The sequence below is a fragment of the Megascapheus bottae genome, chromosome X (genome assembly GCF_031878675.1).
Source record: "Megascapheus bottae isolate mThoBot1 chromosome X, mThoBot2.hap1, whole genome shotgun sequence".
NCBI classification, from domain to species: domain Eukaryota; kingdom Metazoa; phylum Chordata; class Mammalia; order Rodentia; family Geomyidae; genus Megascapheus; species Megascapheus bottae.
Genome location: NC_143547.1, coordinates 69,265,907 through 69,277,615, shown reverse-complemented (window position 1 = coordinate 69,277,615; position 11,709 = coordinate 69,265,907). Strand labels below are relative to the sequence as shown.

General features: G+C 35.1%; 1 pseudogene; it reads right to left on the bottom strand.

The window, feature by feature from the left end:
• Window positions 1-10,740: 10,740 nt before the first annotated feature.
• Window positions 10,741-11,171, bottom strand: LOC150041285 (2-iminobutanoate/2-iminopropanoate deaminase pseudogene; annotated as a pseudogene).
• Window positions 11,172-11,709: the final 538 nt, after the last annotated feature.

Here is an 11,709-nt window from a genome sequence, read left to right as displayed (position 1 = left end):
AGCAATCTCCAGAAATAGCATAAGGCAAGCAATCCTACAACTGCAAATATTGTTTTACTTAGGATTTGTTTGATGTTCATATTTTGGTGCTTTGGCTTTTTATAATCCATCTATAGATCCCTACCTGACTTTGCTTTCTGGCATATGACTACACTTTACAACTACTTAATCTAAATTAATTAGAGGGAGGAAAATACATTTACTTCTCATTTTGAAATAAAAGGGTTTTTTTATCAATTTCAGTTAGTTTTTTTCAAACTGAAGATGATATTATAGGAGTAACTGAGAGGTCGGGTGGTATATTCTTCCAGAGTTCTCTTTAATTGCCATTTAGCTCTTATTCCTTTAGAATAGCTCTAGTTTAATTTTTTTGGTCACACATTTTCTGACCTTATAATTTCCCATGCTGCTCTTTACTGAGACACAACAGACAGACAAATATCAGACAGGGGCAGAAAGAAAAGGGTCAGGTTAGAAGTAAAAGTTAAGAGATCAGATGCACCTGATTTAACTAATTCTTCCTGCATAGTGTCTAATTCCTTCTTTTGCAAAATTGGAGTAATAAGAGACACACCTAACTCATTGGTCTATTGAGAGGATTAGATACCAGATATCTGACTTCACTGTTTTATACAACTCATCCTAAACATCTGAGTAAGCAAGCCTGTCTGGATTACTATTAACAGTGAATTCTGTTGTTCATCTTGTTCAGTTCTTTTCTATCCATTTCTAGCCCTAATAGACACACATATCTGTTAATGCCTCATGGTGCTGAACAGGATCATCATGTTGAAGCTGCTTTAGTAAATACTGGCCTAATCAGGGTAGAGGTGTTTTTAGTGTGCTTCCAAGGATGGGAGGCTAAACCCATCAAATGGTTCCCAGGAGGGAACTTGAAAGTTGAAGCCTTTTCATCCCTTAATTCTCTTAGTCATCTTCAAAGTCTATCAAGATGTAAAATTTCTTTTCTACCATATTCTCCTAATGGCAAGTTATAAGCTATTTCTCTGAGCCCAGTTCTGCCACTAGTATTTTAGACACATTGATTGGATGGGTTTCCTTCCTGAAGAAAAGGAGGGCAAGAAATCCACAGTTTGATGGAAGATGATGAAGGGAAGTCTGATAGTGAGGTAGGTAGGTAAACTGTTAGCATGATCATCACTGAGTCACTATCTCACCCTGAGCTCCTTTTTTCGAAAAAGCTATTTGTAAAATTGAAAATTTGATCTGAAGATATTTGGTCTCTTTTACATGTGAACAGTTGAATAATTTTAAATGTTACTACCTAACAACAGTCTACCTGTTCATTAAATGGAAAACCGGCTGGTAAAAACTGTCATGGTTTATAAAGGAGAAAAAAATGTGGGTCATATCTTTATGGATGAAGACATTTTTGTTTATTCACTTACTCCTAGCATTCTCTTCTTTGTATCTAAATCTTTTATGAATGAAATATCTGAGTCATTTTAGTGTGAAACTGAGTAAGAAACAGTAACAAAACCAAAAGATTTGATTTAAAAGTGACAGTGTTTGATTTGGGGGTACTTCTGTCAAAATGCTTTACAAGCTTTTTCAAATTAACATCCTTAGTAACACATGGGATGAAAGAATATGTTTATGACATGTTTCTCATCAGTTATTAATATCTGGAATATAAAAAGAGCTTATACAACTTAAGAACAAAAAATTTGATTATGAAATGGTCAAAGGACCTGAATAAGCATTTCTCAAAGTTAGATCTATGAACTACCACCACGTATAAAGAAAGATGTTTAATATCAGTAATTGTTAGGTAAATGCAAATCAAAGACCACTTCATACTCATTAGGATTATCAAAATTTAGAAATAAAAGTGTTTCTGGGCACAGATCAGTCATTCATGCTTACAACACTAGCTACCCATAAGGCTGAAATTTGAGAATCTCGGTCCAAAGCCAGCATGGGCAGGAAAGGATGTGAGACATTTACCTCCAATTAACTATTTAACAATTGGAAATGGAGCCATGCCTCAAAGAGGGAGAGCACTAGTCTTGAGAAAAAAAAGCCCAGGGACAGTACACCAGCCTTGAGTTTAAATTCTAGAACGGGAAAAAAAGAAACAATCAAACAAAAACAAAAACGGCAACAGTGTTTATGAGAATACAGAGAAATAGGAACTTTGTGCATCTCTGGTAAGAATATAAACAGAAAAACTGGTGATGGAAATCATGATAATGCTTCCTCAAAATTAAAAATAGAGTGCCGGGAGTTTGGCTTAGTGGTAGAGTGCTTCCTAGCATGCATGAAGACATGGGGGGGGGGTTCGATTCCTCGGTACCACATACACAGAAAAAAGCCAGAAGTGGTGCTGAGGCTCAAGTGGTAGAGTTTTAGCCTTGAGGAAGTCCAAGGACAGTGCTCAGGCCTTGAGTTCAAAGCGCAAGACTGGCAAAAATTTAAATAAAATTACCAGTGGATTTAGCAGTTTTACTTCAAGGTTTGGGCTCAAAAAAAAAACAACAAAAATAAGGGCTCAAAAAGAAATTTTTACGTTACATTTTCAGCAATCCTGTTCATAATAGCAAGAGATAGAAACAACCTAACTATACATCCACAGATAAATGGATAAATGGGAGATAGCATAACTATGAAATATATTAATTATCAGATTTAAAAAAATAAAGGAAAGCTAGGCGCTGGCAACTCATGCCTGTAATCCTGGGTACTCAGGAGGCTGAGATTTAAAATAATGGTTGGAAGCCAGCCTGGGCAGGAACATCCATGAGACTCATATATATATATATATATATATATATATATATATATATATATAATTGAACAAGTGATGAGTAGGGTAGGTTACAGTTACATAAATGAGAAAATGACTACATTTGTTTTTAAACATTATTACCCCATCCTTCATGTTCTCTCACTTATACCTCTCTACTTCCCTCTCTCCCCAAGCTTTTCATATCAAACATGGTGTCAAGTGAGTGTCAATGTTGCATTAGTTTCTGTGATTCCTTTTCCTCCCCATATATTGAATAATTTTTTTATTTTTTCTTCATATATTTTTATTGTAATCAATAGAAGGGTTACATGATATTTGCCAGATAGAAGGTGCATTAAATTCTCATACATTTATACCCTTTCTCATGTCTTGATCCCCATTTCCTTCCCCCACACTCCACCCCTCATCTTGTTTTCCCCCCTTCCCTATCCAATTTCAAATAACCAAATACAAAAATATCTGATATAGCAGGTAACAAAGTGAGATACTATAACAATTTGAGATAACCAAGGGACAGCAAAAGAGATGAGAGATAACATTGTACATTAAGAACAACAATCATTCATTATATGGCTTTTGTTTCTATATCCTAGAGGTACTTTCATTTAGCGTCATACTATATGGCCTTATGTATCAAGGTTTTGCTCTATTGCATATGTAAGATACAAGGTATAGAAAACTAAGAGAAACAAACAAACTGCATACAGCACATAATATGAACTTCTTGTTTCCATGTCTTGGAGTTCATGTTGCTATGCTTCATTATATATGGTCCTATGCACTAAGCAATTGGTTTATTGTAATCCCTTGTTAAGAATATCATACACATATTCTAGTTCTTACAAATGAGAGAAAGCATGCAACCTACTTTTCTTTGGGTCTGGCTTGTTTCATGTAATATACAATTTCCAAGTTTTTCCATTTCCTTATGAATGTCATTCTTTCTTATGAAAGCATAGAACTCCATTGTGTATATATAACCACATCTTTCCAAAGGCACATTGCCAAAGGCTACATACAAATTCAATGCAATATCCATCAATGTCCTAACTTCTTTCTTTTAAAAAAATCAAAGAAGCAATCTAAAGCTTCACATGGAACAACAAAAGACAGAGAATAGCAAAAACAATGCTTAGCAGGAAGAACAGTGCTGGAGGAATATCAATACCAAATTTCAAACTCTATTACAAAGCCATAGTAATCAAAACAGCTTGGTACTGGTACAAGAACAAGCCTGAAGACCAATGGAATAGAAATTAATATCCAGAGATGAACCCAGAGACCTATGGCCAACCAGTCTTTGACAAGAGAGATAAAACACTAGGATGGAGGAAAGCCTCTGCAACAAATGGTTCTGGAAGACTTGGCTAAATATGTATAGGACACTAAAGTTAGATCCTTATATAATACTCTGCACCAGAATCAATTCAAAATGGATCAAAGACCTCAAGACTCCAATTTTTAAAAAAATTTGTCATAAAAAGCCAGGCACAGTGGCTCAGGACTGTAATCCTAGCTACTCAGAAGGCTGAAATCTGAGGATCTCAATTCAAAGTCAGCCTGGGCACTGAAGTCCATGAGACTCTAATCTCCAATTACCGGAAAAAAAAAAACTGAGATTGGCACTGTTGCTCAATGGGTAGGGCAGTAGCTTTGAGCTGAAGAGCTCAGGAACAGAACCCAGGCCCAGAGTTCAAGCCCCACAACCGACCTAAAAACAAAAAGCCCAAAGTGGCACTATAGCTCAAGTGGCAGAGCATTAAGCTTAAGCAAAATAGCACAAGTACAATGTGCATGTTTGGAGCTCAAGCCCCAAGGCCAACAATACATGCATAGACTAATAGGCAGACACAAGAAATTTAAGCTAAACACCACTGGGCTTATGCCTGTAATTCTTTTTTTTTAATTTCATGCCTGTAATTCTAGATAGTGAAGTGGATGATATCTGAGGATCACCACTTGAAGCCAACTGGCAGGAAAGTCCATGAAACTCTCATCTCCAATTAAACAATGAAAAGCTAGAAGTGGAGCTGTGTCTCAAGTAAGAGAGTGATAGCCTTGAGAAAAAAAAAATATATATATACAAACAAAAAACCCTCAAGCCCCAGAACTGGCATTAAAAAATAAAAGAAATGAAATTTAGACATAATGAATTATTATGGTTGAACAATGGAGGACACAATCTAAGGTAGAAATGAGATATACAAGGACAAATGAGGTTCATGGGTTAGTCAGGAGACAAAAAGAGAGTAGGGGATTTTCAGTGGGCTAGGAAATAGGGTATGATTAGTCCATGGTTTTTAGGGACAAAACTTGCAGATCTCAACGTGAGAAATAGTCTGGAAATTGATGCTCGTGACAAAATGTATGTACTTAATGCTCTGATCTATATACTTGAAAATAGCTAATATGGCCAAGTTTATGTGATGTGTATTTTTTGCCAGTCCTGGGCTTGAGCTCAGGGCCTGAGCAGTGTCCTTGCACTTTCTCAAGCTAGAGCTCTACCACTTGAGCCAAAACAGCACTTTTGGCTTTTTTCTATGTATGTGGTACTGAGGAATCGAACCTGGGTCTTCATGCATCCTAGGCAAGCACTTTACCACTAGGTTAAACTCCCAGCCCCTGTGATGTGTTTTTTAACACAATTTTTAAAATATCAAGGTCATCAAAAGCAAGGAAATTGTGAGAAAAATGCACAAGAGAAGCTTAAATGTAAATGATAACTAAATTACATCTCAGATGAGAGAAAGTAATGTTAGAGAAGGACTAAGGAAATCTAAATCTACTTTGAGTTAATCCATCAATATTGGTTCAACACTATAAATTACAAATATACCATATCAATGTAAAGAATTAAGAATAATGGAAGTTGAGTATGAGAAATATGTAAACTCTCAATACATCTTATTTGTAAATGTACTTGTATATAAAATACAATTTTCTCTGTTTTCTACAAAGTGCTATTTTATTATTGTTGCATTTTATTGTCAGGATGATGTATAGAGGGGTTACATTTGCATTTGTCATGTAGTAGATACATTACTTCTTAAACATCGATACCCTCCCCATGTTTCCCTCCCAGTTTCACTCTTCTCACCCCTTCCCAATCATCTTCTTCTTCCCTTACTTTCCCTATTTTACATAAACAAATCAATGCATATACAATATACTAGGTACCAACGTTAGATATAGTAACAACATTATATAAACCATAAGAAGAAATAAAAGAGAGAAAAGAAGTAACTTCACATAGTACATTAATAACAAGAATCACAAAGATAAACCTCTTAATTCCATATCTTGGAGTTCATTTTGCTTAGCCGCATCCTATATGGCCATATATACACAGCTTTTGAGTTATTTTCATCCTCTGCTAGGAGAATTCTATGTAATAATTATTAAAAATGAGGAAAACCCACAACGTGACCTTTGTAAAATTAATCCTATTAGACCTCTATAGCTGTCCACCAGTGAGGAGTTTTAATGGGCTTCACAGATTTCTGATCTCTGTTTTCAGGAACTCATCCCATGTGAGACTAGAACAAGCAACATTATAGAATAATCCTCAGTTTTAGACAAGAAGACTAAGTCACTGAAAGCTGAAACGCTGACCCAATATCAATCATGTAAGTTGGTATCCAAGTCAAGAGAGTGACCTCTTTCATCTATTTTCTGGTTTAGCATCCAGAGATGTTGTTCCTTAAGAAGTCTTTCAGAATGCAAAACTGTACATCAAAAAGTCAACAATGAGGGCCAGGAGTTTATCCTAGTGGTAAAATGTTTGCTTAGCATACACAAACACATGGATTCAATACCTCAGTACCACATACGTGGAAAAAAAATCCAGTAGTGCTGTGGAACAGGTGGTAGAGCTCTAGCCTTGAGGAAAGACCAAGGACAGTGCTCAAGCCCTGAGTTCAAGCTCCAAGACTGGCAAAAAAGTAAAAAAAAATTGGTCTGACTTTAGTCATCTTCTCTCTCTAAATAATGTAAGAACTTTTCCAACTTCCTATCTCCATATTTCACTTGCTCCCAATAGTCTTCTTTCTTCCCCAGTTATCATAATCCTATACATCATCATAATTGTTCAGAAACTATATCTGTTCAATGAATAAAGAAATACATCTAGAAATGAATAAATGAGGTGTCAAGCAAAAGAGAAATGGATAGACTCTAGTGGGGTGACTCCTCCTTCCACATCTACACAACAATGAGACAAATGGAGACAAATGGTGGCTCAGAAATCTGACCATCCTCTAATTTCCTAAGAGATAGCCCTCCATCTGTCTCCCTCTTCTCATAAACTCTGTTACAGATAGCATGGTTTTAACTAACTGTGTGGGCTACTTAAGCATGTTATATCGTTTTTTACTACACATACGAAATTTCCTTTCTATGGCCTTCAAAATGCAAGTGCTCCTTTGAATGCTAATACTTGGCTAATTGTAAACTAAATCATTATTCCCATTAACACATTATAATTGCAGGGCTGGTTCATCTTCATTTTTCAGTTGACTTTATATTTAATACTTGACCTTCATTTCCTTGTTATCTATTTCACCGGAGAGTTCATAATCTATTAAAGCCACCACTTAAAAGTGGCAAATGCTTTACATATTCCAACAACTCTTCCTCAAATAAGTCATTGAGAAATGTAACTAATCACTCTATTTGGTTCATTAAATTTCCATTTTATAAATAGTAAAATTTCCAAAGTATAAATGTACCTATATTCTTGGAGCCATTACTATATTTCCCTATATGAATTTTAATGATCCTGTTGACTTAAGTATTTTTAAATTCCCAAATAACAACTCCCCATGGTATCTTAATGGCCCGATCATTTGATCATCTACAGTTATAAGCTGAAATTTCTAAAACAAACACGGACCCTGATTATAGATAGCTTATACTGAAATAAAAGATAATTTTTATAATCTTGGTAGTATTTACACTTTGCTCTTGAAAAAGTAGTCTTTTTAGATAGCAAAGTAAGTATTGTGAAAATATTATTTGAAATTATTTGCAATTGAGCACTAACCTTTATGATTAATTTAGAATGAATGCCCAGGCAGAACTTTTCTTCCTCCAAGGTACCCAGAAGTCTACTGACACTGAGTGCAGATTAAAAGACATTTAACTAGCAAGATACTGATAGAATAGAAAGACTGGTAGATGGTAAAAATGTGTGTTTTCTACCATGGGTGGTAAAAGAACATAATAGAGTAGAATAAGGAAAAGGGTTAAGGCATCAGATTTTATTAGAAGTGCAAGTTGACTACTACATTGCACATTTGAATAATTTACATCTATTTGCCCCCATTCTCTATTCAAGTCAATATTATTTGTGCTCTATTCCTCACAACACACTTTTGTATGATTTGCAAATGATGTAAATAATCTGGTAATTTATAAATGAAGTATGCTAATTTTGTTATCTCTATCTCATTACTCCCATCAAAGTGGCCTACTTCAGTCTGTTTTAACCTCAGAAAGGATGAGATCTATAGACTAATCTTTGTGCTGCACTAGCACACCATTGGAAGTAAAAGTATACATTCAGATAATACAGTTTGAATTTTCGGGAGAAGATAAATACATCTTTCATCATGTAAGCCAGATCTAAGCATTGTCTTTCTTTCCCCTTTTTAAAGGATTCTAGGTATGTATTGCTAAATTGTCTTGGGAAGGGCATTATCTCCAGAAGCCAAAGAAGTAGTTCTTCCTACAGAAATGAGTGGAAGAAGTTAGCTGTGCCAAACTGGGTAGGTGGATAAGCTTTATTCTAAATGCCCAAAAGAAATCAGTTGAATGTCAATTGAAGTCACACTCATGAAAAACCAAAGAAAAAATGTCCATAATCTGGGTTACTAGACAGAAAAGTGATGCTTTGTTATAACTGAAAGAAAAAGTTGTGGGGTAGATCATGCCTGTAATCCTAGCTACTCAGGAGGCTGAGATCTAAGGATCTCAGTTCAAAGCCAGCTGCCCAGGCACTAAAGACCATGAGATTCTTATCTCCAATAAACCACTAGAAAACAGGAAGTGGCACCGTAGCTCAAGGGGTAGGGCGATAGATAGCCTTGAGCTGAAAAACTCAGGGAGTTCAAGCCCCACGATTGACAAAAAAGAAAAGAAAACGTAACATAAAGATGAACAATTCTGGCTGCTTTGTAACTGGAAAAACTCATATTTCATGTTCATTTGATATTATTAAACACAATTGAATATAGCTTTTTTTTCTAGTGCTAGAGATTAAACCCAGAGCCTTGTACATACTAAACACTCACTCCACCATTGAACTACATTCTCAGACTGTTTAAACTTTTAAAATATGCAAAATCAGTCATAAGACCAAACACATGCCTATAATTTTTGGATAGGGTGAGAAAAAAAATTATCATCAACAAAAAAACAATTTTACTATGTAAACCTGCAGAAAGTAAATAGCATTCTATAATCTCATAGCTAGAATCATAGAAATTCAAAGATCATTTGTTTTGTGTTACCAGTTTTGTGATATATATACTTAGGTTTTAAATTAATAAAATACTTTTAATAGGCTTCATTATAAACATGTTTGAAATATATACACATACAAAGTGATTGAGTTTTAAACATTGGCTTCTTTAATTGGCATCATTTGTAAATAGGATCAAGTCTTCAATTATTACCTCTGTCACATAAGAACTACTAGTTAGTCATGTACTTAGCATCACTTCCAGTAGCTACATAAGTCACTCAACACTGAGGAGTCCTTAAAAACTCATGGTATCTACTTTACCTTTATTTCTTAAACTTGACTGCCTAGAATCCACACTAAGGAGCAGGGTTCCTGTTTAAAAACTATAATTACACAGATTTACAGTGATATAGCTAAAATATCTTAGTTATATGACTCCTGGATTTACCCCAATTACCCTGGATAAGGGTTCTTTGTATGATGGAATCATATACACTACATTATAAACATTAGAGTTAGATTATTTCCAAACTCTGAATATCCAGTAAGCAGCACTAAATTTGGCATAATGCATTACTAAACATGAAATAAATCACCATTTAGAGATTAATGTCCTCCTTTTCAAACTTTCTGATACTCTAAGCTAAAATATATAACCATGTTCCTTTGTTTCCTCCCTCCCTTTCTCCCCTAGCTATTGCTAGTCACACACACAAATACACACACACACACACACACACACACACACACACACACACACACACACACTCACTCACACATGTAATACATGCTGAAAAGTTTTGCACTGTATAATAAGGCTATATAAGACTTAGGAATCAGCACTGCAAGTTAAATGGACCGTTTTGGTTACAAATGATAAGAAACATAATCCTTCAAATGACTTCAACAATAGCACAATACATTGGATCACATAATTTAATGTAGATCTGGTTTGATGACTCAATCAGAACAACCAAAAACCCACTCTCCATCTTTAACTTCTTTCTTTTTCCATTTCAGTAAATATTATTTTGTATAATTTATGGTTAAATTTTTTCTTACACATTTCAGTTACAATTTACATTTAGAAAACTCTGAGTCCTTTGACAAGAATGGGAACCTTCTTACCAGAAGCATCCAATAAAATCTCATAGTATGCCTTTTTTTGGAGATTACATGCTTATTTATTTTCATTAGAAAAACATTATTCATATAAATATTTGGTCTACTTCCTTCTTCTTTGCCTGTAATATTCAAGTTTGAATACTTCAATTTTATTCACCACATATCTAAGATGCATATTTCATATCATTAAGTGATAACATCTTTTCTTTTATTTTGCTATTTGAATAGCTATGTAATTAGTGTCTCTCTGTATACTTGTAATTAGCCATCTGAGTATACAGAAGTGTAATTTATAGGATGAGTAACTTCAACATCTTCTTTATCTAAAATTAATACATTAACGGTATGATGAAAATTCCTGAATAAAGCACCCTGAGACCACTTATAGTGAAGCTGTCGTGAACGGCCCTTGGACAGCTATAGCTTCATTTCAACACGAGCCCCTGTGGGTAAGGCAGCAACCTGGTAGGCAGCTCGAGCCGGAAAATGACTCTTGAAAAATTGTTTGTAGATTTCGTTGACAGTACCAAAGTCATTTATGTTAGCCAGGAAGACAGTTGCTTTTACCACATTGGTGAAGTCACAGTCTGCAGCTTTCAGAATTTCGTCCGTGTTTTTAAGAGCTTGTTTCATTTCTTCCACCACCCCTCATGGCACAAGCTTTCCACTTGAAGGATCCATGCCAACCTGTCCTGAAATGTACACGGTCCAGTCGACTAACACAGCTTGACTGTAGGCACCAACGGGCACGGGGGCTTTCACGGTGCTGATCACTTTTTGGATCAGAGACGACATGACTACACCTTCTCTGGAGGCCAATCCGGGAGAAGAATGGATTTTTAGCTACCTGCTCTCCACCCTCATAGTATGTCTTTTATTTGACTTGGTCCATATATCCCATCTTGAGGTGATCATTGAAACTTAATACAATGAAAGATTCTGAGTTGTTGAAAGATTCTGATAGGACTATGTGCCTATCATAAGAACATAAATTAGGGAATGAAGTGGAAGGTAAAGGTAATGTTTTGAGAAGAAGGGTGAATGTGCTCAGGTAAAATAATCGAGATCAATTAATAGATTAATAAAAATCACCTAACAATTCCTTAAGAAAATACACAATTAAGAGGATCATTAGGACTCAGTATCTATGTGCACGTGATCATATGAAATGATACTAATTGAAGTGAACTCCAAGAAATAGAAGAGGGTTGTTTTTTTTTATTTTTATATTTTGTGGGATTTTCCTTATTTTCCCCTTTTATCACTTTTTTATCTCTGTTCATTTTGTCTTATATCCAATTTTATCCGATTTAGAAAGGGGAAGGGGAAGCACAGAAAAATGGTGGAACAA